General features: G+C 38.6%; 2 protein-coding genes across 5 annotated transcripts in view; one reads left to right on the plus strand and one right to left on the minus strand.

The window, feature by feature from the left end:
• Nucleotides 1–24,708, plus strand: part of CMSS1 (cms1 ribosomal small subunit homolog) — a 359,212-nt gene that overhangs the window by 39,352 nt on the left and 295,152 nt on the right. The gene's annotated exons all lie outside the window — the stretch shown is intronic.
• Nucleotides 1–24,708, minus strand: part of FILIP1L (filamin A interacting protein 1 like) — a 286,443-nt gene that overhangs the window by 32,635 nt on the left and 229,100 nt on the right. Inside the window, exon 1 of one of the 3 annotated variants that reach the window (XM_053564696.1) lies at nt 16,614–16,720. The exons of the other annotated variants lie outside the window; for them this stretch is intronic. The gene's annotated coding sequence lies outside the window, so the exon portion shown is untranslated. Of the gene's footprint in view, nt 1–16,613; nt 16,721–24,708 lie in introns of those variants that run through there. 3 annotated transcript variants of the gene reach the window in all.

The following is a 24,708-nucleotide window of genomic DNA, read 5'->3' on the forward strand; positions in this document are numbered from 1 at the left end:
AACTCCTGAACGACGAAACTATCTCCATAATATTGAAACCACAATTTGAAATAAGGACATGGAAATGACTAAGTTGCCTGGTTTTTAAAATAAGTCCATTCATAGTTCTATGCAGTTCAGCTGACGTTTCATTATGAGAACTTTATGAGACAAGCACAGTGAGCACCTACTATGTGCAAGGCACAATTCAGTGAAGGCTGCAGGGCAGCACTTCTCAACTTTTTAGGTCTCAGGACTCCTTTATATGCTTGAGAAATTGAGGACCCTAAAGAGCTTTTGAATTGTGTGGGTTATATCTACCAATATTTACTATATTACAAAGTCAAACTAAGATTTATAAATAAGATACTCCCCCCATAAAACCTGCATAGATCAATCTAGTCATAATTTATAATCATCCCCCATCAGTAACCAAACAGTGATGACACCAAGCCTATCTGGTCTTTTCTTAAGATGTTCAAAATAGTATGACTCTCATCCCTGTCCTAAGTTTGTAACTTCACCTTGATAAAGGCTTAAATTTCTATATTTGTTGTCATTATTCCAGAGCTAATTTAAAACATTAATTTTTCTCTGTGATTTAACATGTTGTTTACTAAGCAAAAAACTATATACATCATGCTGCTTTATTTTTATATCTGCTCTTATGGCTAGACTATGATAATCTGTTTATGATTATATCCCTTTTTATCTTTTAGCCATTATTGTCTAATATATAATTTTAATTGTTGCATTGCATTGTTAGCAGCTGTGTTCATGGTTAAATAGCCAGGAGTTCTAGCAGTTTGCGGAATAATTACATGGAATTTATTGGAAAGCTTCCTTAGGTTTTGGTAATAAGGACTGTAATTTATGTGTCCTTGCTCTGCTCTCTTTTTCAATGAGACTTTTCACTGTTTAGTCTAATTTTTAGGAGCATTCATAAAAATAGCTATGACCAGTCTTTTTTATTCTATGTATGCTGCTTCCTTTTATTTCTCTCACAAGTCAAAGGTTTTTGTTTGGTTTTTTTTTTTTTTAATTACAGCTACAGCATACCATAGACATAATGTAATGGTCGATTCGTTTGACTTGGTCAGCAAGCTCTAGAAGAACAATAACACTTTTTTTGGCATCTGCTAGCCAAGGATGAGTGTACATTTGTGTCTGCTTTCTGTCCTTGTTACTGAAGATCCTATCATCATCACTGAGATTGTTTAGAGACACCATAAATGGGTATAGATCCAGCAAGCTGAGTTACTACTATTTTCCTTCATTGTAAAACAAGAATTAGGGCATGAAGTGATGACGGAGGCTTTAGCTTGGTGTCAGAGGAATATATGGTAAAAATGGGACACTGTTGAGTCGGGATCTGAACAATCTTGTTTGGCTCCCCAGAACTCAGGAGAAGTGAAATATAATAAGATGCAAATAGTCAAATGACCTATTAATTACAAGGAGCTTGGGAGCTTTTAGCAGAGAAACAGGGTTCTAAGAACACCTTATGAAATTCTGAAATTGAGCAGAGAAGACTGGTGTTGGGGCATATCTCTATTAATAGCTGAGAAAAAAGCAAAGTAATTGACTGAGATAAAGAACGCTGAAAGAGATGAGCTTCCAGAACCAAAAGGCCAGTCTGAGAGCCCAGGCAGCTGCTACAAGGAGAACATTTTCATCTTGAGAACAAAGGAGGTGTCCATAGATTCAGGGCTAGGAAAGACACCCTCCACACCCCTATCAAAGGGCCAGGTGGAGGCGAGACAAGGTGCCTAGGCTAGGCCAGAGAGAGTAAATGGGAACTAACAGCCTGTGTAAATCTTACCAGGATGATGACGTAGAGCCTGGATTATGTGTCGCTGACTTCTTTAGTGGTGTGTTGTCAGGGAGCTTTCTACTGAGAACCTTTAGATAATGGATATTCATGTAATACCACTGACTAAATGTACCACTTCTATTCCCCATTTTAATTTTTCTTCTTAAAAAAATCTACTCAAGTGAATTTTTCTTTACACTATTTACTAGATGATTTTTGCCTTGTTTTGAATATATTATAGCTATGAAGAAGGAACTTTTAAATATTCAATTATTGTGGATACTGTGCTAAATAAAGAGCCTACTCATTCCTCTTTTTGTTATTCTCTCCACCCCTGAATTGGAGGTCTTAATTATGTGGAAAAGATTCCTGAGATCAAAATTTTTTCTTTTTCCAGACTTTCCATTCTGATGGCTACTACACAAAGAGAGTCAGACTATCTTTCAACAGATTGCGACTTCATTAGGTCCTTGTTGATGTCGCCCTTTATCCTTCATGGCCTACCTGGGCCTACTACAGCCATGACGGCTTCCCTTGGCTGCTTTCTCCTCTAGAGGAAGCATTCAAAAAGCCACTCAGCACGTGATGCCCTGGCTTATCACATTCTGTGCGTCTTTCTGTGTTCTGACAGTGCTCCCTGGTATGCGGCATACAGAGCCTCCTCTAAGGGTGGTGTGGTCATGCTGCTATAGGGCTTGTCTTTAGGCTCCTAATACTTCACTGTTTATCATTGTCTCCGTGTCTTCCACCACATTTCTGCAGCTGATGTTGTACTCTGTCATCTGTGTTCCTCTGTATCTTACCTGTTTGCCCCATGGTAGTCTTTCTTTAGGGAAGGACTAATGTTCTCCCTAGTGCCCAGCAGGAGATGGCAGTGAACAGTGCAGGTGGCTGAGTGGCAGGGGGCAGGTGAGACAACAGACAGGGAGCATGTACACTTTACCAGCACTGATGCACCAATAGGAACAAGGCAGTAGAGCTCTGGGGGAGTCAGGGTGGTACAGAGTGAGAAAGTCAGACTCTGGAGTTTGATTTTTGGAGTTGAATCCTGATTTTTCAACTTCTGTGTACTGTTGACTTTAGCAAGCAGTTTGACCTCTACAAGTGTCATTTTCATCTGTAGAATGGAGATAGTGCTAGAACCTTCCTCACAATAGGGTTGTCCTGGGGATTAAGTAAAAACAACCTATTCAAAAGCCCTTATCATACTGCCTGGTACAATTCATGTCAGTTCAATACCTGTCCATTAGAAGTAGGATGGTGAATGCTAAGAGACAAGGTTTTAGATGATCTCACCACAAAAAAAATGGTATGAATATGTAAAGTACTGGATATGTTCATTGGTTTTAGCCATTTTACTATGTGTAGATATATCAAGACATCATATTGTAAACCATAAATATATACAATTTTTATTTTCAATTAAAAAATAAGTAAATAAAAACCAAAAGTGCTAATTGCTCACTATGTTGGAAACAAAAAAAGGAATAGAATGGTACAGAAGAGTACCTTAGCCACAGTAGGCAAGCTAAAGTAGGGGTAGGCTGGGGAGGAATAGTCAGAATCCACCTGGAGTGAAAGATAAGACTATATCCTGCAATCTGCCTTCAGGTTGTTCACAGATCTTTTCAGATCTTTTCAGCTCTATGCACATGGTTAGTCATACTGATTGTCATTTTAGGTTAGGGTTTCTCAACTACCTGCTAAATGTCAGGAGTAACTCAATGTGACAATAAAATACTGTCTCCAGGCATTGTAGATAATTCAAGTCTGGTGGAGAATCATTATTTTAAGGCACAATTTTCGAGAAGACTGTTAGTTCTCCTGGTGTTATGTTGTCTGAAATTCATAACTCTTCCTCATTATCTGCTACACAAATGCATTTGGGATCAGCCAGTACTTTCCATTTCTCTTTTGTTCACAGATCTACTCCACAGCCCTTCTTCTCCCTTCCTGGAAGTGAAGGATGCTTTGACTGGGCCATATCCAATGAAATGCCAGCATACCAAAGTGGATGCTAAGAGCTGATCCTCCCACAGCCTGGCTGATGGTCTGCTCATCTTACCCATGCTCTTCGTTCTTTGAATATGAACCTGCACTTTCTCTTCCGAGTGCAGATACTCACAGACTTGGTCTACTAGGGGACTCAGAGGCAGGGTGGTTGACCGAGTTGACATAGACCTGAAGGGAACCGTCTGTGTATCCTATTTGTGGTTAGGGTTTTCTTAGTCAAAAAATGTTGAGAAGGCTATTGAGGATATTTTATAAGTTTTTGAGCTCTTTAGAAGAAAATACAAGGCAACAAGTTGAAGGATAACCAAATTGTCTGAGAAACAGGTCATTTGGGGTTTTCATATTGTATAATTATTTTGCATACTTTTAACTCTTGAAGAAATCTAAATTTCAGTCTTGGATTTTAGATTAGTATTTCTAAATGTAATATATGTGAATTTCAAAATATGTATATTAAAAATGTAATTGTAACTACTGATATTAGTTCTTATATGTACTTTTCATGTTTCTTTATGAATAAAGAAGCAAATAAAAACAAGGATTCTTATGCTGTCTTTTACATAAAATGTAGCTTAGTACACCGTTCAGTCCCTTGCTTTTTGCAGTTAAACATTTCTTAGAGATCTTTCCTTTAGATCAATGTTCTTAAACAGGGAAAGGACAAGGGAAGAAAAATCAACATGATTGCTAAATAAATATTTACAACTTCATGCTAAAAAATTAAAATTTATGGGATGTGTTTTTAATGGAATAACATGTAGAGGTACGGGAATCATGAATGTTTGCTATTTTGAAATTTTTATTATTAAGATAAATTGTAATAGTAAAAGTATTTAATTTCTAACAAACTGAGTGTTGTATACCTATCTGTGCAATGTTTGTGTGTAGCTTCTGCTTTCCTTTTTTTTAGTTGAGAAACTAAGGTCTAGGCAGATAAATACCATTCAAGGCTACAGTTATGATAGCTCTGCAACAGGAGATGGAATGTAGATTCCAATTTCCAATGTGAGACTTGGCTTATAGAGAAGGAAAAAGCATATTGAGGGTCTACCGTGTGCCACTTGATCTTACTTAATCCTTTTAACAACTTTATGATTGTTATTATTATTCTCATTTTGCAGATGGACAAGTGACAAAAAAACCCTAAAATTTAGAGAGGTTAAATAATTTACAGGTCAGCACAGGTAACCAAACCAGAAAAGTTCATTGCCTGCAAAGCCTGTGTGTCCTTTCTACATAACCAAGCTACATGCTAGAAAACCCAGAGAAAGTGTTAATCTCAGAAGAGTTTCCTCTTTCTCTCATGCTGTGTTTCCGTGTTCAGATGTTCATTCCTGCGCTTTCTGCCCCCGCCACCTGGCTCCCTAAGCCCTCCTATTACTCTCCCTTTTACTTGCTCTGTTCCAGCCACACCAGCTTCCTTGCTGTTCTCTAAGAAACAGAAAGAAAGCTTGAATGCTTCTGTACCGACTGTCCCCCAGGGAACTACTGGACACTTTTTCTCATCTCATACCATCTGGCATACTATATTTTACATATTTATTTGATTACTGGCTGTCTTTCCTACTAGAAAGTAAACATGCTGATAGGGGTGTGAGTGTGTGTTCCTGCACATACTTTATTCAGTGATTGGTCAGTTATTTGTTTTATTCAATGCTGTATTTCTAGCTCATGAACAGCGCCTGGCGCATAACTGGTATTCAATAAATACCTGCTAACTATTTGAACAAGTACCTGTTCTACTTTTGAACTAGGTACCATATTTGGTAGAAAGGATGCAACTGTAAGCAGCAGCCACACAGTAATCTCTCCTTTCTATAGGCTAGGAATAACAGGATTGGTTTAGCAGTTTTTATATGCATGTTAATCCTAGAAACATGTTAGTAATACGTATAGGTATCACTGTCTTCGTTTTACAAATAAGAATTTAGGCTCAGAAAAGTTCATTTTTCAAAGGTCCTGTTAGTAATTGACAGCGCCTGAATGCCAATGTAGTTTTTACTACAAATCCTGTTTCGCAGCACCATGACGTACATTGACACCTCCTGTCTCATATATATCATGCATCATCCTCCACAGTGAATTTGTGTTGTAATATTCTCCCTGTCGAAGACGCGGAAAATTTACCACCACTAGCAGTCAACTGTTCTGTTACAGTATTTTCTGTAGGTTCATGTGTACTTTGAGCCATAATCATGAGACATTAGCAAATATTCTCTTAATCATTGGAATAATAGAGCAATTTTAGTCATTTGGCATAAATTCATAATTATTTTTGGATAGTTGAAAAAATTGTGACTTTGCCAGTAACAACATCTCACATTCCCCAGAGGAGGTGGGTTTGTCATAAATACCATTTCCGTAGAACATTTCAAGGAACTTAAAGTTCTCGGAAAATATTTTTAACAGGCATCCTTTTTCTGAGACAGATTTCAAGGTCATAATACTGTATATCATTACAGATGTGTATATGTATTTTATTAAGAATATATGTATTTCTAAAATATATGTGTTGCTTAAAATACATTTATATTTAGATGTTCCTTTTGTATTTTAGCAGACTGAGGAAGTAGAAATAGATTCTTTAGAAAAGCATTGATATAGCTGTTAAATTTTCTTTGATTTAAATCTCTATTAGTCCCTTTTTTCTTCCAAGATCACAAGTTATTTTCATTCAGATATTACACATAGGTATTTTGGAGGATTTGCTAAAATTACTTTCTCTTAACACTTACTCTTTGATAGGTTGCTTTTCTTTTATTCTCAGCTTTTTAAAAAGGAGATTACAAAGTGTATTCTTATTCCAGCAAAACTTTTTATTTTAAGCTCTAGTTTCTATCTTTAAAAAAAAAACAAAAAACTTTCCTCTTTTATTTGGTTTCCTTACATTAATTATTTGGTGGTTCAGATCACCATTTTTAACATAAGAGGCCAAAGCAAGGACCAGTCATGTGCCAGAGTGGATGAGTTCACTGGTTTTCATCTCCTTGTAGTCTGGCTGACTGCACAGAGGCAGTGGCTAACGTGGTGTGCTTGGGAAACCAAACATTTCCTAACTTGTTAGTAGGAAATTCAAACTTCAGAAATTTAGAAACCACAACAACAGAGGCTTATGTTTTACTGTGACTACTGAAGTCACAAGGTTCACCATAGAAACAGCGTAGATAAGAACTGAGTGTAAAATGTGAAACATTTTTGCTGTAGTAAAGCAGTAAACAAGGGACAAGGGAAATAAGGAAATTTAATACATTTAATGGTATTTAGAGGTTCTGGAAGTTGAGGATGAAGGCTGATGGGTGGCTTGGCTTCTGCTGAGCAAACAATTAGATCATCAGCCACAACAAATGCGCGCTCCATCTCCCTCTACCTACATTTCTTAGTCCCTGAGAATGACTGGTTTATGTCTCTTCCATGATTTGAGGAGAGTTAGTTTGGGCCATATCTAAAGTCTAATGACAGGCGGGAAAGTTTTATTCTGGAATCTGTTGGAACTAAACGATCATTTTTATTGTGGTCTGTGTTTTACATGTTCTCTTGCATGCTTTGTAAAAATTAAAATTATTTTGGTTATCTGAGCCTTGTTTAATTGTCTCTTGATTGACAGTCCATAGCATTTGGGTTACATTTTTCTTCTGTGCAGCTTCTGAGCACTCAGAAGAAAGAACACGTAAACACAGGGTTTGATCTTACTTCCTCTTTTCTAAGTTGGGTTCTTTTAAGATGAATGGTGTTCCAGGGAATATTAAGCTTGGGTAGCGAGGGGCTATTCCATCAACATATTCCAATGGTCAGCAACAGATCTGCTAGTGGTCAGAGCACTGACTTTTTACCCCACTTTTGTTGGCCCTGGGTCTGCTGCTGAATTTGTCCTTAAGCAGTAGTTTCAAGCTCATTTAGTTGTGTTGATCTGTGTGAGAAATGTTTTGTTTATAGCAATGTTAAAGAAAAAGCTATAGTGTCCTTCATATATGTGCTTTTTGAATACTGATCCATTTTTGCCTAGGTACTCATACATTTCTTACCTTGTGAACTGAATTTTAAGAGAGGGCAAACTCAGGTTTTTGGTAGTTGAAATAAGTGTTTTTAGAAAAAAGCTCTGACTTCACTATCTGTCACTTTTACAATTCACCCATTCACAGCTAAAAACAAAGTAAAAGGCAAAGCCACAGTTCTTAAACACCTGAGAAGCTACTTTTAGAAAACTCACATATCTGCTGGGCAGCAAATATTGAACCAAAATCTGCTCCTGACTTAGTATTTGACTTTGCTCCATCTGCCTATCACCTCAGCTGCACCATGGGAAAAGCAGTACAATTTCATCACTAAAGTTTACAAAGCCTTTGGCAATCCTCAAATCTCAGTTCCACAAAATAAACCCCCTCAATAAGCCTTTCCTCCCTTCTTTGCTGTTTAGTACTGTATATAATTTCACTGTCAAGAGACTTCATGGCTCATCAAGTCTTAGTGTTTATAGGATGGGAAAGCTTAATTAGAATTTCATGAGATTCGGATGTATTTTTGATTCTTTGTATGGCAAGCATTTTGTTGTATACTTCAGGATTATAAGTGTGCTGTAAAGTCAAAGAAGTGATTCTTTTTAGTGTTCACTTTTTAAAATGTTATACTAAATTGAAATTACAATTAAAATAAAAAATTACCACCTAGAGAGAAGTATTTAGACAGTTAATTTCTGAAAGAGAATCTTTATTGTCTGTGCCTAGGATCTGATCTAAGTCCTTTAGCCCAAGTTATGATTTGCTGTACAAATTCTGTGTGTGTGTGTGCCTTTGAGGCATAGTAGATCTTTCAAGGTAAACAGGGAGACTCCAAACTAGCTTTTAAGCCCTTTTCAGTCTCTACTTGGGTCTTTTGGTTGTTTACTCAGTAACTTGTTCCTTCAAGTGACTAGAAGACACCTAGGCAAGCTCATGTGCATTTCTCGTGTGAGGGACTGCCTTGTAGCAGGGAAATGGGGATAAAGGACAGCCTCTCTTTTCAGAGTAGCTAAGGTTAGGCACTAGAGACATGGATTTTCTCCAATATACCTAATCCTTATAGGTGCATATAGAAGAACAGGAGCTCTTCATGACTGCATCCTACAAAGCATCTCCTCTTTGTTCCTGTACCTCAGTCTGGCAGAACCCTATTGTAGCACCAGATGATGAAGAATTGTTGTCTGGGCAGACAGGCACACGTAGAAGAGAATAGGTACCATTTTCTGAGTATCTGCTATAGGTCATTATTTACTAAAGGCCAAATGATGGATTTTAAAAAGTAGTGTTTGGGTATTCTGATTCTGGTTCAAGCCTTTCTCTCTTTTTACCTCTGGTCTCCTTTCATAGTAGACTTCCAAGGAATAAATCTGCTGTCCTTTTTGAAATGTTCCCTTCAGTTGCCCCCATTTACATTCCAGTTCCCATCTTTTCCAGGAATGTTCCTTAACTTGCCTAATCCTTGCTAGTTTTCCTTTTCTGAGTTTCTACAGCCCTTACAATTTTATGAAGAATATTCTATATTGCTTTGTAGCCCTTTCTAATTTTAGCTTATTAATTTTGTTCCTAAACCAACTATAACATCCTCAAATGATTGATACCTGTGTCCCTCATGGGACTGAACTCTATGCATAATTGATGACCAAATAATTTAGAGGTAAGAGAACCATTTCTTAGGGGAGTATAACCCTCTTTTAGTCTGGATGGTGCCTAAAGTTTTCAGAATTATTTGTATTAGTCAGAAGGACAAATAGAGTTTTGTTTCTCTTGTTCCTGTCACTTCTGTGAAGGGAAAACCATTCAGTGAAGTGAGGAATTCACTTAGAGACAAATTTAGATGAAGTCCAGATGATGGAAATTGTCCAGAGAATCTTAACTTAGCCTGTGATTCTTCGCATCTTTGTTTAGCCTAATGAGTTTTATGGAACTGTAAGAAGAATTTTATGGGAGGGATAAGTGTGGTATCCCAAATCACTTGACAATGTTGTCCTTACCTTTATTTGAAAGGCTTCCATATAGCCAGTTGAAAGCCTCAAGCATAATATTGAACCTCAAACATAAGGTATTTTTAATATTGAGTGTTTGTCTTTATACTAAATGAATTGATATTTTTAAAGAAAAGATAATCTTCCCTTTAGCAGCCATGGATTTGTTTTCACAAAACTTCACAATGAGATTCACCTCTCCTGCCATTCCTAACTTACAAACTAGCAAATTAAGACTAAGGGATTTCCATAGTATCTCACTGCACAGGCCTTTGTCTTCAGCAAGAAAACAAGAACTTTTTCATGTTCTCCCCAGGCTCGTGGGCGAAGCAGCTCCTTCCTTTTCTTCAAATTTAGCAGCAGACACTTTAGGCTTCTCAACCCAAATGTGATGAATGTTTTACATTCCTCTTAGGATCTCTGTGCAGAGATTTGTTTTTGTTTTGATTACTTAAAAAAGAATTTTAAAAATAGAGAGAAACTTAGTTCACCTTTAAACTTTTGTTCCAGGACTGGTGGGCCATGAGACATGATAAATCTGGAAGATGTGCTTCTGTCACAATGGCCCATCTTGAATGGCTGACTTCATCTTTGAGGCTGCTTTAGGTACATTCATTTGGGGTGCTCATAGGCTCAAGGACTACAATTATGTTCATCCTTCCTGCACTTCACTGGGGATTCTCTTCCTCACATTTCTCCCATTTTCTTTACCTGATTTGTCTCTGTAATGATACAGTCAGTAGCTTATTTTTTTATATAGTCTCTGCTCTATTTATCAGTCTTCTTGGGCATTGCTGCCCACTATTTGATCTTTACCTAGTATTAAGAGATACTTAGAGTGGATGACATTGTTTTCTTTTTTGAGGTTTGTGAAAACCAAGGGTACAACCCAAGAATGGATGGCAGAACCAAGAAAAGCAGAATTTAGACCTTTAACCCATTATTTGTCCATGTCAATTCAGCTCGTAAGGAAACTGGGCAATTGGCTATATTCTGTTGTAGTTTTTAAAAACACTCCCATATTGCTTATGTTTACTCAATTTTACTTTACAGCTCACCTCTCTATATTGCTTTATCAGTCCACTAAAAAGAGCTGGGATGAGAACATGTCCTCCCTTTATCAGTTGGAAGCCATTGCACAAGAGCTGCTGATGCAAATGGCACCAGTCAGTGCTAATGGCTGTCGCATGACAGGTTACATGGTAAGGTGCATGGTGAACTTGCTGGGCCATCGTCCTGCCTTGTGCTTAGTACACTGTCCAGCAGACATACAGTAAATGTTTGCTACTGTTGAGGAGAGTTACTTGCCCTAGGCTGGCCTCACAGGCTGTCATTGGAGTTATTAAGTTTGAAATTAAAGAAAAATTATTCCTTTTCTGTAAAACCTGGCAGGTACAGTGGACTACCCACACAACCTTTGGAATCAAAGTGTGTGCTAAGGGAAAGGCCATCTGCTGGTTTTTAGTTACTGAAAGAATATAAACTGTTTCGGCCCCATGACTGCATCTTCCAGGCTCAGCTAAAGCACAGAGGTTAGGGAAATTCAGAAGAATCCACCCTTCATTAAGGACCAAACCACTGCACTGTGTGTGCTTTGAGTCCATCCCATGCCCTAAGGTGATTCACCTGGTACTCTGTCACCACCATCAATCTCATCATTTGAGGGAGGGAGCTAAAATGAGGTAGACGGAGGTAGGCAGAGAGCAGAGAAGCATTGACTTAGTCTGCCTATATTATAACACACATTGTACAGCACAAAGCAGATTTCACTGCCTTGATTAACCTAAGCCTAACTTGTTTTCTTGTTTTAGTGTTTATAAGTCATTTCCATGTAGTTACTTTAAGTAGTGGCTGAGATTTCTTTAGTGCTACTGAACAAAATCTAGAAGGGTCTCTCCCTAGCTCACTGTTTCTAGAAACACTTTTTTCTCACCAAATAAGAAGCTTCAAGGTTATAATTTATTTGTACATTTATCTAACACCTTTATTGTCCCATACCTACTAATTGTAGCTAGGTACTCTCCTAAGCACTAGGGATAAGGCTAGTTGCAAAACTGATCCTGAAAGAGTTTATGGTCTAGGAGACAGACATTAACAAATAAGTAGTTAATGTATAATTTAATGTCACGTCATAGTACCTGGTGTGAAGGAAAATAAATCGGGGTAAGTACCACCAACAGCTTACAGCCTTTATAGGCAACTTCTATAGTAGGTTTGGGGAGATTGTTTTGATGTCATTAAGTCACTTTGAAATTTAATAGAGACCCTGATAGCTAGTGAGCTTTGGGTGTGAGAAATGCTTAGCTGGAAGGTACTGAAAAGACTTAATTTGTCAAGTTAGTGGCTCAGACCTAAATGTCTCTGACCACAGAGCAAACAGTCTTTCCAGGGCACCTCCCACCTTCAGGAAGAGAGTGGCCTTTGCCACCCAGGAGACCTGCAAGTAGCTTTATTAGTTTTCTTTGTCCTCCCTTTATCACTTTCTTTTATTGTTGCAGTCTGATTAAAGTGTATTGATTGTCGCCTCCCTCCTTTCCCTTTGCCTTCTTTCTTATACTTATCAACAAGAACTTTGAACCTTTCCACCACCTGTAGTGCCAAGACATTTTCTGAGTTTCTGTTGTCTCTTCCTTGCACTAATTTAAGGAAAAACCAATGGTGGGCCGTAGCCCAAGAATGCAGGGGCCCCTGGCTGTACCTCTGAGGAGTTCTGTGTCTTAGGGACAAACCACACTTTGGCCATTAGTTTCTAATGTAAAGTGAGGCATTTGAATTAGACAGCCTTCGTGACCTCTTGTAGTTGTAAAGTTCTGTGGAGATGCTGTGCCAGGGTTGTGTGTGTGTGTGTGTATGCGCGAGCGTGTGCTGCGTGCTCACATTCTCTAGGGGCTTCCCATTGTTCATATAGTGGAACTTACCAAGGTACTTCTCAAACTCCTCTCTGTGGAGTTGAGGGTTTGTTATTCTGATATAATATATATTCTTTCTTTTGCTGGTAATACTTTTAGGCTAGACTCCATAGTTAGAAACAAGGAATTGAGAATATGTCTGTACCTCTATCTGTCAAGATGATATACTTGCCTATGCATTCTCTGCATACCTCTCCTTCCACATACAAACACATCTTTCCCAAGCCGCTTGCTGAAAAATAATAACTGTATACTTAACAGTTAATCATAATTTGGAACCAGTACAGCATAGGAATGTGAGGATGGTCATATGGGAGAAAGAACATTGCTAATATGTTCTTCTCTGTTCTTGGGCTCAGAATTAAAACTACTGCTGTACTGTCTTAATCTGCTAAAGCATCTGAAAGAACAAGCATGAAGAGGGAGTGTACTTGAAAAAGAACCAAGGGACTTTCCTTGGCAAGCCTTCTCACCTTTTTTGCCCAGCTTTCTCATTTGGAGGCAATGTTAGTATAGATGAAGGTCAGGAAGAGAAAATGTCACCCTTTATTTAAGAAAAAGGGATGTAGAATGCCTTATAACATCATTGGTGATGGTTTGTGAAAACCAAGGGTACATCCCAAGAATGGGTGACAGAACCAAGAAGAACAGAATTTAGACTTTTAACCCATTATTTGTCTATGTCAATTCAGCTAGTAAGCAAACACTGGTGATGTTATAATTAGTGGACCTAACAAAATGTTTCAAGACATGAATGTTCTACCTTACTTTGAAGTAGAATATGACCAATAAGGGGAGGTTCTAATAGTCATCACAGCACACATTAGGCACAGATGACTGGGTTGGTGGCTCAGAAATACTGTCATGATAGCAGAACCAGCCATAGAAATATTTCTTTGGTGATGCTGGCTGTATACTCACTGTTTTTTCATCTTTAAATCCTTATTTAAACATAATGCAAAAAAACTAAACAATCAGTTTAAATCAAAGCTAAATTTATAGTCAAATACAAATTAAATAACTCCTAAAGATAATTTAAAATTAATGATATGCCTAAGACATAAGGTAGGATGTGTCAGACTTTTCTTTTTTTTTTTTTTTTGTAGAGACAGAGTCTCACTATATGGCCCTTGGTAGAGTGCCGTGGCATCACATGGCTCACAGCAACCTCCAACTCCTGGGCTTAAGCGATTCTCTTGCCTCAGCCTCCCGAGTAGCTGGGACTACAGGCGCCCGCCACAACGCCCGGCTATTTTTTGGTTGCAGTTCAGCCGGGGCCGGGTTTGAACCTGCCACCCTCGGTATATGGGGCGGGCGCCTTACCGACTGAGCCACAGGCGCCGCCCGTGTCAGACTTTTCAAACATAATGACTGGCTAAGTGAACAACAGGTGAAGCAGGTTGAGGTCAATATTGCTTTATATCCTCTGATTATTACTCCACAATATCCAGTTGGTTATAAATAAACAGTTCTCTTCCTGCCTCCCTTTCTTTTTCCTTTAAATAGGACGGGCTATATATTTTTTCTGTTCACCCTATAAAATGTTCACTTTGTCCCTAAGCACTAGATATGCACAGAATATGACCTAAAAGTTATTGAAATTTTATTCTTCCTCCCTGTTTTCACTTTTTTTCCCTTAGTCTCCAAATGCATTGCCAAAGGCACCTGTTTTGGAGAGGAAGGGGCCGCTCCATCACAGCATTAGGAAAAGAACACAAAAATACCAGTACTTACCAATTAAGGCTAATCTCCACAAAGGGACAAATGAACTTACTAAACATAAAATTTTTATGTGGAAGTATAAAAATTCACATTCATTGTATCCAGTCCATTTTTCTGTCATATAGATTGTCCCAGGACTAAGAAATGCTCACCCAGAGCACCCGTTGTGAGACAATGTATCCATGATAGTCTTTAGTTAACTTTCGGTTTTAAAAGAGGCCTTAATGTGTGATTGAAGTTAATAAAAGGAAAAAAGTGTGGAATATTAAAGTCTGTCATTTAAAACTTTTTTAATTGATGCTTGCATGCTTTAAAAAATAACAGGCCAACTTTGGGAAACACAGTTGTTAGAGCTTTGATGGAAGTTATGATTTTTAACAGTTAAGCTGTAGTTTATGATATAGATGGTACTTTGGGTATAGCTGAAACAATAATTGATGGTTTCTATTTCCCTCCACCTCTGTTAGATTCAAAAGAGCAGAATGCCTTTTTTCCAAGGCAGGAATTTTTCAGTTTCCAATTACTGCCTATATCAAATAAACAACTCTTCTGTTGCATATTCTGTACTTCTCCACAGTGACCTGGGTGGTGGCCCCACTTTTCTCATTATGGTAGGCTTTCCCTAGGCTTGAAATAGTTTTGTGTAAATCCTTCTTCTCAGTAGTAACCTGCAGTTTACATAGTCTATCTTCAGACCAAATAATATATAATTTTTCTTTTTGAATATGAAAACCAAAATCTTGCATTGTTCCAAATAAAATAGCAGAAACAACAACAAAGAAAAAATAAAGTGCTATGAAGCAAAAATGTAACATACTTAAACTCAACTATAACAATTACTAGAAATACACAGATATAATGCAAATTTTGAGCATATTTTTAAAATGCTGCATTTCAAATGATGAATCTGGGATCTGAAGATTTTTCTTCTCACTGACAAAAATAAAATGTGACTTGGTCTCACACACACACACACACACACACTTCTTGGATGGCTGTAGTACTGTGCTCATCTATTGAATTTTTACTGTACAAAGTTATATGATCATTCTACTGTTAACAATATTAAGCACTTCTCAGAATTTTAGAGTAAATCAATATAAATGGCAGCCTGTGAATTCTGAATTCGTATTGTGTAGACTTATGAAACTCAGAGGCTATTTAAAAAGGGAAATAATTCAGTCTTACAGTTCTTCAAGTTTTGTTTTACAGTATGTTTAGACCAGATAAAGTTTGACTGATAAATCATTTTTTCATCTCCTATTCCAGTGTTCTGTACTTGACATATCATTTTATTTTAGTTCCTCTGCTTATTCTTATTTTGAAAAGCAAATTAAGATATTACACAGATAAGCAGTTTCTGCCGAGTGTTCAGTTATACTGTAAGGGTTCTTTTATAGTAAGAGCCTGTTCAGGGTTTAGATAGAACTAATTACAGTTCAATATGCCACAGATCAATACAATTATTGTATAAGTTTTACATTTTAAATGAGTATTTTTGCATAGCATACCATTCAAAATATTACTCTGTGGAGGATAACTTTAAGTGCAGTTTGTCATTTATCCAATGACTGTAGAAAGTTAGAATTCCAAACTGTGATAGTTACCTCCTTGTACAAATTAACATAATGCTTTTAAGACGGAATAGTGTTTCTAAGGTCTTTTTTGAAACTTAAAAGGCTTTTTAAAATTAGATTCATCTTAATTCCAAGATGCAGTCTAGTCTTTTATATTAAGATTTACAAAAAGTGGGGGAGAAAAAAGCGGCGCTAACAAATCTACAACCATGTGCCAGTGTTTCTCACTCTGCTCTTACTAGGCAGGCGAGGTGAAGTCCGGAGGAGAGATAACAAGATCAGGAGCTAGAGTTGTTACCTCGCAGTAAAGTTCCCCACCCTCTCCCCAAAGGTTTCTCAATACAGGCAGGATTCAATGGGTAGCTCACTCGGAAAGCGTATGTAATGCATAGCCCCCACCTCTCAACATATAAAATTAAATCCCAAGTCTATTTTCTCCGCCAGAGCAAACTTTTACTTTCAAGTTCTGTGTGCGTGGTTTTGAACCTAGACTACATCGGATTCGCTCTGCGAAACCTGTCTGCAGTGATGCTGAGACACCTTTCACAGCGACTACGGACGCGCCGCCTGGCTCTCTGACAGCAGTGCCCCTTGGCGGAGCAGAGCTGCGCTCCCGGGCTTACCTGAGCCGCCTGCGCCGGGGCCGGGCGGGGCCGGGCCGGGCTGCTGTCGCGCCGCGCCGCGAGCGGGCTGTGTGCGCTCTGGGAGTCGCCCGAACAATGCGAGCGGGGCGCCGAGCGCGCCCGGCCTATGGCGTTACGTCACCGCGCTGCCTTATAAGGCGCTCCGCGTGTGCGGCGCGGGCGGCGGGGGCGCCGGTCACCGCCGGACCCTTGGCTGCGGCGGCCCTGGCGCGGCAACGCGCCCCGGCCCTGACCGACGTTCCGGCCGGTGCGCGCCGAGCGCCGGTTCCCGGCTCCCAGCGGAGGGGACGCACGGTGTCCTGGGACATCGGGCGCCCTTCTGCCGGGTTCACCAAGTCATTGAGGGTCACTGGGGATCTACTTCTAACTTTTCTCCCTCTGGGTCTCTAAAGCTCCTGCGATTGCTTAGGGAGGCATAAATACACATCCTGTTATTCTTGTGTAAGCGTTTGTAAATAATTTTTGTTACATTTGTTTTTTGGTTGCTGTGGGGCAGGCGGGAGAAGGGAAAGAAGTTATTTTGGAGACATCTGGTGGGGGTGTGATTTAGACTTCAAACCTTTTCTTTCCTCTTTGTAAAGAGTAGGGGTCCTCAGAGGATATTTCCTGATGATGTAACTACCAAACAATTCTTCAAGTGATGATGGGAAGGCCAGATGAAATCTTATTTTTTTTCAGTGTTTTTCCTGAAAGAACCTCCTCTTTCCCCATTTCTGCATGCCTGTGTTTTAACGAAAGCAGTTAAAACTAATCAGATTATCTGGCAGGGAAAATATTTTTTTAAAGAAATTAAATGTTTTGTGCTGTACTTTCAAGACAAAGTATAAAAATAGAACTTTAGAACTAGTTTTAATCTATTTGTTCTCTTCTCCCAGCAAACAAAAATAAAGCAAAGAATAAAGACAGAAGAAGAAACTGATTTGATTGAATTAAGCCTATTATCCTCTAGTATAGGTCAGATTTATTTGTATAAAGCCTATTTTTTTGTAAATAAGAATTAGCCTTCTAATTATCTTGTACATCAATAAGAAAAGTAATCTCTGAAGTTCTGACCCAACTCTATGAATCTGCTAAATAAATTAGGGATGTGGCAGCCTTATTTGCAAGCTTCAGATGAGTAGTTTTAGTAGATTGAATCCATTTAAAACCTTTTTTTAAATTACATTAAAATAGGATTGCTTCCTATTATGATGTACATATGTCTATAGAATTATTGTTTCCATATGTTTTGTCAAACAGGAATAATGAAAATAGTCTGCTTCCTCCTTTTTGTGGAGTGGAGAAAGGGTGGTTGTAGAGTTGTATAGCTAGTCAACGTAGTGTGTAATGAAGTTGCAGGGCACAAAATTAAATGTGTGTCCTCTTTGCTAAACTGGGAGTTCATGTTGCAACTTTTTCTGGATCACTGTAGGTACCTACTGAGAAGCCTAAAGTTACTTCTGCTTTTCCTGTATAGTATACTATTTTAGGAGAACTAAATAGCCATACTCTTCAGCTAAACTTGAAGTTAATATTTGATTTTTCAGTTTTGTATTAATATTTTGTTAGTTTTACTACTCTGCCCTATACTTATAAAGTGCACTGTAATCTTTTTAGTCCACTGTGCTTGCATTGTACTTATTAAACATCCTTTTTGAGATGTTTCTGCTTGTTTGTTTTTATTACGAATGAGATAAAACGATTGTTATGAGGGTTACACAAAACACAAACACCTGAATCTCAGTGCCAAACTGATAACAAAGTCCTTTCACCCCAAAGCTACCATTTTTTTTTGTAGTTTATTTTGTTTCTTTTTTCCTCTGATAGGCAAAGAAGTTTCTTAACATTTGACTATCTTTTATTCCCTTCTCACGGCTTTGAACTCATACTTTGCATTTATTTTCACTCTTTTGACTTCCCAGATCCCCTGTGAAATATATTGGTGTTATTGACTCCTTTTCTTTATCCCTATTCTGAAGAATAGAGAAGTTGAGTGGATAGAAGACTTATCTAAAGCTCTTGAAGCAAGAGAAAAGAGGGTTTGGGATCCTACTCTTTGTATACCATGCCTGGTGCATTACTTGCCTGGTTACATTACTGGTGTGTTATTCTTGAAGCACTGATCACTGACCCAGCTCTGACTCAGCTTTCCACTTGAGGTCATGGTATGTGACCACTCTCTCCAGGAACCAATAATAACCCTCATTTATTGAGTTTTTAGATGTGCCAGTCACCATACTTAGTGACTTAGACATCCATTCCATCATTTAATCTTCATAACATATTTTGAGCTGGTATTATCTGGACTTTTCAGATGAAGAAACACATTGAGAAGGGTAAAGTGGCTTAACCAAGGTCATGTAGCTGGTAAAATAATGATGCAAGGATTTAAAGCAGTGCTTACATATACAGCTATAGTGTTAGTCTTGTCTTGTAATGGTTTGTCTAATGTCTTCTTACTGATTTGCTTAGAATCTCTCCGAAATGGTGTTGGTAAAGGAATATTCTCATTTAACTGAGAAGTCTATATCTTTGTTTTCCATACTGAATGTTGAACTGGGAAAGTCAAGACTTTTTCCTCTTTGCAGGCCACGCACCAGAACAACCCTCTCTGTGAACTGAATAATATCGTAGAGAGTATCATTAACATTGGAGACATCATGGATTTATGTATTTACTGACAGTTTTCTGGAAGGTGGCAGCAATAATTAGAATATCAACAATTTTCCTAAAGATGAAATTCAAGGGTTTTGAGGGAGCAGAACCTTTATCTGAGAAACTTCAGCCTGCCGTGGGCATTGTGCTCCCCTGGCACAATGGATGACTGAAATACCTCACCAGTCTCAGGAAGAAGAAAGGGAGGGAGAGAGGCTGTGAAAGAAAATCACAGTCTAGGTGACTAGACTTTTATTTCCTTCCCTCTTTCTACCAAAATTCTATTTGAGATGTCATTTTTGTTCTCTTGGTGTCTGATGTATATTTATTGAGAAAATAGTAGAGTCATGATCACTGTGCCTCAAAATTGGCTGAGAAAATTTTACTTCCTAGCCTAGTTCTGTCCAATGACTATATGACTCCCTTTTCCTTTTATAATCACAAATTTCCTACAATTAAGCATGTCTACAAATTAAGGTTCTTCCTACAGTTAGTAATCTAAATTTCTGATCTAAATCAGCATTAGCTTTAACTGTAACTTAGAAATGATAAAAAGGAATTTTTCTACCAAGCTAATTATTTTCTAATGTGGGAAACAGTTTGTAGGTGACAAAGCTGGAAACCAGGAGGTATTGACTAGTCTTAGCCATATGAAATTGCTTTTTTATATAGTCAAAAATGGCTCAATATCAGCAATTTCCCATGGTTTAAGCTAATGCCAGGTTGTTGTTACAGTGACCACAGCAACTGGTGTATTAGTAAAGTCAGTCACTACTGACCATGATGATGTCATCATTATTTAACTGTTTTAAAATGCCATTAATGAGCTGAGAAGCAGGTCAAGCCAGTTCCTCTAGTAAAGTCAGTGCTCTGATTTTCTTTCACAGCCTCTCTCCCTCCCTTGCTTCTTCCTGAGACTGGTGAGGTATTTCAGTCATACAAATAAATACAGTAAGTACCAGAGAAGAAGCAGGAACTAACTAAAGCTGCCCACAATGATCACTGCTCTTTCTTTAATCAGTGAAGGGGAGCTGAGCTCTGCTTCCTGGAGTGTCTTCCAGATATGAGATGGTAAACACTAACTTTGTGATGCGTTTGTTCCTTTGCCTCTATAAGATAGTATATGTAGAAACACTGTAATGTACAAAGAAAACCAGCAATTCTTATGGATCTTGTCCTGTATGAGAAGCTGAACAGAGTGTGAATAGAGCCAGGATGGCCTGGCAGAGGCAGAACTCCATGGTGCTATGTTGCTTTAGGCTACACTGGGATTAGCTAGAATATAAGCCTTTGGTGCTAAGGTAGTCTGCCCCTGGGTACCTCCTGACATCTCATCAGCAGGCTTCTTGCAAAGCATCTTTGCTGCTAAGCACTGGGTAACCTGGCCATGCATCCCACCAGGATTTGGTCTCCTCTGTTGCTACACACCCTAGGGTGAGGGCTGAAGGGACGGAGCGCTATGTGTAGATAGCTGTAGAGCATGAAGCCAGAAGGGACATCTGAGAGTAGAAGCACCTTCTCTCCATGCCTGGGACAATCATGTTTCTACCCATGCTCTTTCCTTCACTCTTCTTTCTGTTCCTTCCGGGCCACCTGCCTGGCTCTGAACACACAGATAAATATACTACATTCTTGGGTAGCGCAGCACTTACCTTGTAGTCTGGGAGCCTTTAACCAGCAGTTAATTGGGTAAACCTGCATACATTTATAGATACTCTTTCTTTTTTTTTTTTTTTTTGTAGAGACAGAGTCTCACTGTACCGCTGTCGGGTAGAGTGCCGTGGCGTCACACGGCTCACAGCAACCTCCAACTCCTGGGCTTAAGCGATTCTCTTGCCTCAGCCTCCTGAGCAGCTGGGACTACAGGCGCCCACCACAACGCCCGGCTATTTTTTGTTGCAGTTTGGCCGGGGCTGGGTTTGAACCCGCCACCCTCGGCATATGGGGCCGGCGCCCTACTCACTGAGCCACAGGCGCCGCCCTAGATACTCTTTCTTATCTGCAACCAGATCTCTGGCCCCAGGCCTTCATAGTCCTTAAAGTTTCCAGACTGCTCCTCCTATTCTACTCAGAATTCAGCTGACTTTGATTTTAGAACAGTGGCCTGTACACTTGAGAGCTAACTTGGGCTGATTACAGCAACAGTGTCAGTGTGATACTAGGGAATAGAAACCCAGCCCTTTAAGTTGAAAATGAATGATATGCTGTGGTTTTTAAAAATAGTTCTCTTTTTTTCTTTTTATTTTTTTGCAGTTTTTGGCTGGGGCTGGGTTTGAACCCCACCACATCCGGCATATGGGGCCAGCGCCCTACTTCTTTGAGCCACAGGTGCTGCCCTCTCTTTTTTTTTTTTTTGGTTTTTGGCCAGGGCTGGGTTTGAACCCACCACCTCCGGCATATGGGACCGGCACCCTACCCCTTGAGCCACAGGCGCCACCCTCTTTTTTTCATTTGAAAGATAGTAGGTAGCTATCATAATTTGGAAAATGCAGGGAAAGAAAAGAAGTTTTACACGTAGTCTACCACTTGAATACTGCCAACTGTTAACAATTCAATGTATTGTATTTTCTTTTAGTGCTTCTCTGAGCATTTATAAAACATAATTTCATAGCATGGACCCTGTGTGTTTATATGTGTGTGTATATGCCGTGTATTGTGTGTATTACTTCTTACCTTTACACATTTTAATCATGTTAGTGGCATGACTTACTGAGTCATTTAAAAGCGTATTATTCACATGGTCTCCCTAGACATGGCAGTCACAAAGCCAACCTTTGCATTTGGGCCTCCTGACATTGCCATGGTTTTGTTCTTCACCAAATGAAGCAGGGAAGTCTGTATGGAATCAGAAATCTTTAGTTGACCAGAGGTCTTTTAGTCTTGGTTTACCGGGGCTTCTGGGAGTTGGCCATGGACTCGAATGAACATGCCAGTAGGTGAGCAGAATGACTGAAGAATTGATAACGTGACACTGCCATAAGATTACGAAATGGGAGGGAGGAAAAGCCTGTTATTTAGGTCCAGTCCCTTTGCTTATTTATTCCTGCAAACATTTTGTGTTTCCTTGGTAACTAATAATAGTTTAGAGAAAATGTTGAACTCCCAAGTATTATTTCAGGAGTTAAAAAAAAAAGAACCCTCAAATCACAGAAATTAGAGAAATTAGAGATGTAAAAGACCTATTAGGTCATCTTCTCTGTCCCTTGCCAGTACAGATTGTTCTCAGTGCTTTGTCCAGTCCATTTTTTAAAGGGACCCTGTCAAATAGTTTGTACCCCATATCTTTTTTATTACGTTTTTAAACTAACCACTCTAGCAATTTTTCCATATGGCCAGAGAGCTGGATTTTAGGGTAAATATTGATATTTGTAGAGAAAGACCTATGGATTCAAAGTACAATTAACAGGTTTTATTAGTTGGGAGTCAATGGAATGGTTTAGGATGTCTTTGCAGTAGTTAATCATCTAAGGGTAAAAGATGTAGCTAAGTTGAATTTGTATGTTTTCTTTTGTCATTGAAAACTCACATAGAGCAATTTATGAGCATAAAGTTTCGATTATATAAACTCATTTAAATGGGTCTAGAAGGCCTGAGAGTATAAAACATCTAGGAAGTAAAGAAAATTAAGAGTAAAATGATTGCTTCTAAGATTATTTTTATGAAAAAGACATTTTATAATATTCCTTTCTCTTCCCAGTTCTACTTTGTCCATTATTTATGTAGCCAATTGCTTGAAATGAAGGTGGCTTCTAACTGTAAAGTCTTTTCATCTTGTCTGGCATCTTCCAAACTCCAAATAGCAGGATAAACTGTCTTATAGAAACAATCAGTGGGGATGTTAAAACTAAATACTTGCTTCCCTTGGGCGGTGCCTGTGGCTCAGTGGGTAGGGCCCGGCCCCATATACCTAGGGTGTCGGGTTCGAACCCAGCCCTGGCCAAACTGTAACAAAAAAAATAGCCGGGTGTTGTGGTGGGTGCCTGTAGTCCCAGCTACTCGGGAGGCTGAGGCAAGAGAATCACCTAAGCCCAGGAGTTGGAGGTTGCTGTGAGCTGTGAAGCCACGGCACTCTACCGAGAGCGATCAAGTGAGACTTTGTTTCTAAAAAATAAATAAATAAATAAATAAATATTTTCTTCCCTATATTATGGCTGGAGATAACATCACTGGAACAATAATGAAAAAATTAAGAGGTAAGAAATGTGCTTGGAGGTATTATGAAGAATGATCCTTTCATAAAATTACATTTTGAAGTATAAAAAGCCTTGAAAAACATCTACTTATTACCACCACTGTCACCTTTTTAAATAGAAGAAGTAATTGGAGCTCAGACAGGTTAAGGAACTTGTGACAGTGTCACACAGTAAATTGGTAACCAATTCACTGTTTTATGGGTCTGTATGTTTCTTTTGGGAAGCATGAAAAATGGCGTAATTAAACAATGTGACTGAAATTGTCAAAAAATATATCTGAAATCCTAATTAGTCTTAATACCTTGCTTATACTAACAACAGAATTAATTAGGAGCATTGAAGATCCATCTAGTTACCCATTTCATGGATTAGAAATGCAGTCTTTTGTTGTTTTAAATTAGACATCTATAGCTTGTTAGTTATCAACTCAGGCCACTAAGGTTGGCCGCCATTCTATTCAAAAGTTATATTAGAAGTACTTGAACTTCTAATATAAATTTCTATGTTTTCATTTAACACCATTATCTTGAATGCTTGCCAGTTGGTCCTTCTATACATAGGAAATTTTATTATAATTTACTTTACTCGATGTTCAGTCTGCATCATAAAATACAGATTTGGGAGATATGTCAAAAGTCTTGTATCCCTCTTAGGTTGAACTCTCTCTCTAATGGGAACATCAGTGTTTTGTCCAAGAATTGGTGCATATACAGTCCAGTTGTCACTAGTCAGTGCTGAATAGCTTCAGAGAGTTTTTACTTCCCCCCAAAGTCCATTCCATTCCAAACTGAAAACTGGCTTCTTTTAACTTCTGCTGATTTGTTCCTAGTCTTTATGTGCCATGTTCAACAAATATACTATTTTAACTCAAAAGCCTTTTAAATACTTTAAAACAGTTTGTCCTGAATATTCAGTTGCTCTTATATTTGATATAATTTGAGTCCTGTTGCATCTTGCATCCAATAGTTCGGTGATTAGAATGAACAAATTATATTACAGATTCAGAAGATGGCAATAAATGAAAATAGTTTAAAACATGGTATAGTCGGCTTTTCAGTGTTATCAGTTATCCTCCCCTTTTATAGAGCATGTGTGCATGCATGTGTGTGTGCCTGTTTGTGTATACACAGACTTTCTTACCAGTGTAGACAGCCACAGCATACTGCTGAGTCATTGAACTTACTGACCACCAGACTTGTGTGAACAACCAATACATGGAAGTATTTTCATCACGTACTGTTTTTACG

Source organism: Nycticebus coucang, chromosome 16 (genome assembly GCF_027406575.1).
Source record: "Nycticebus coucang isolate mNycCou1 chromosome 16, mNycCou1.pri, whole genome shotgun sequence".
NCBI classification, from domain to species: domain Eukaryota; kingdom Metazoa; phylum Chordata; class Mammalia; order Primates; family Lorisidae; genus Nycticebus; species Nycticebus coucang.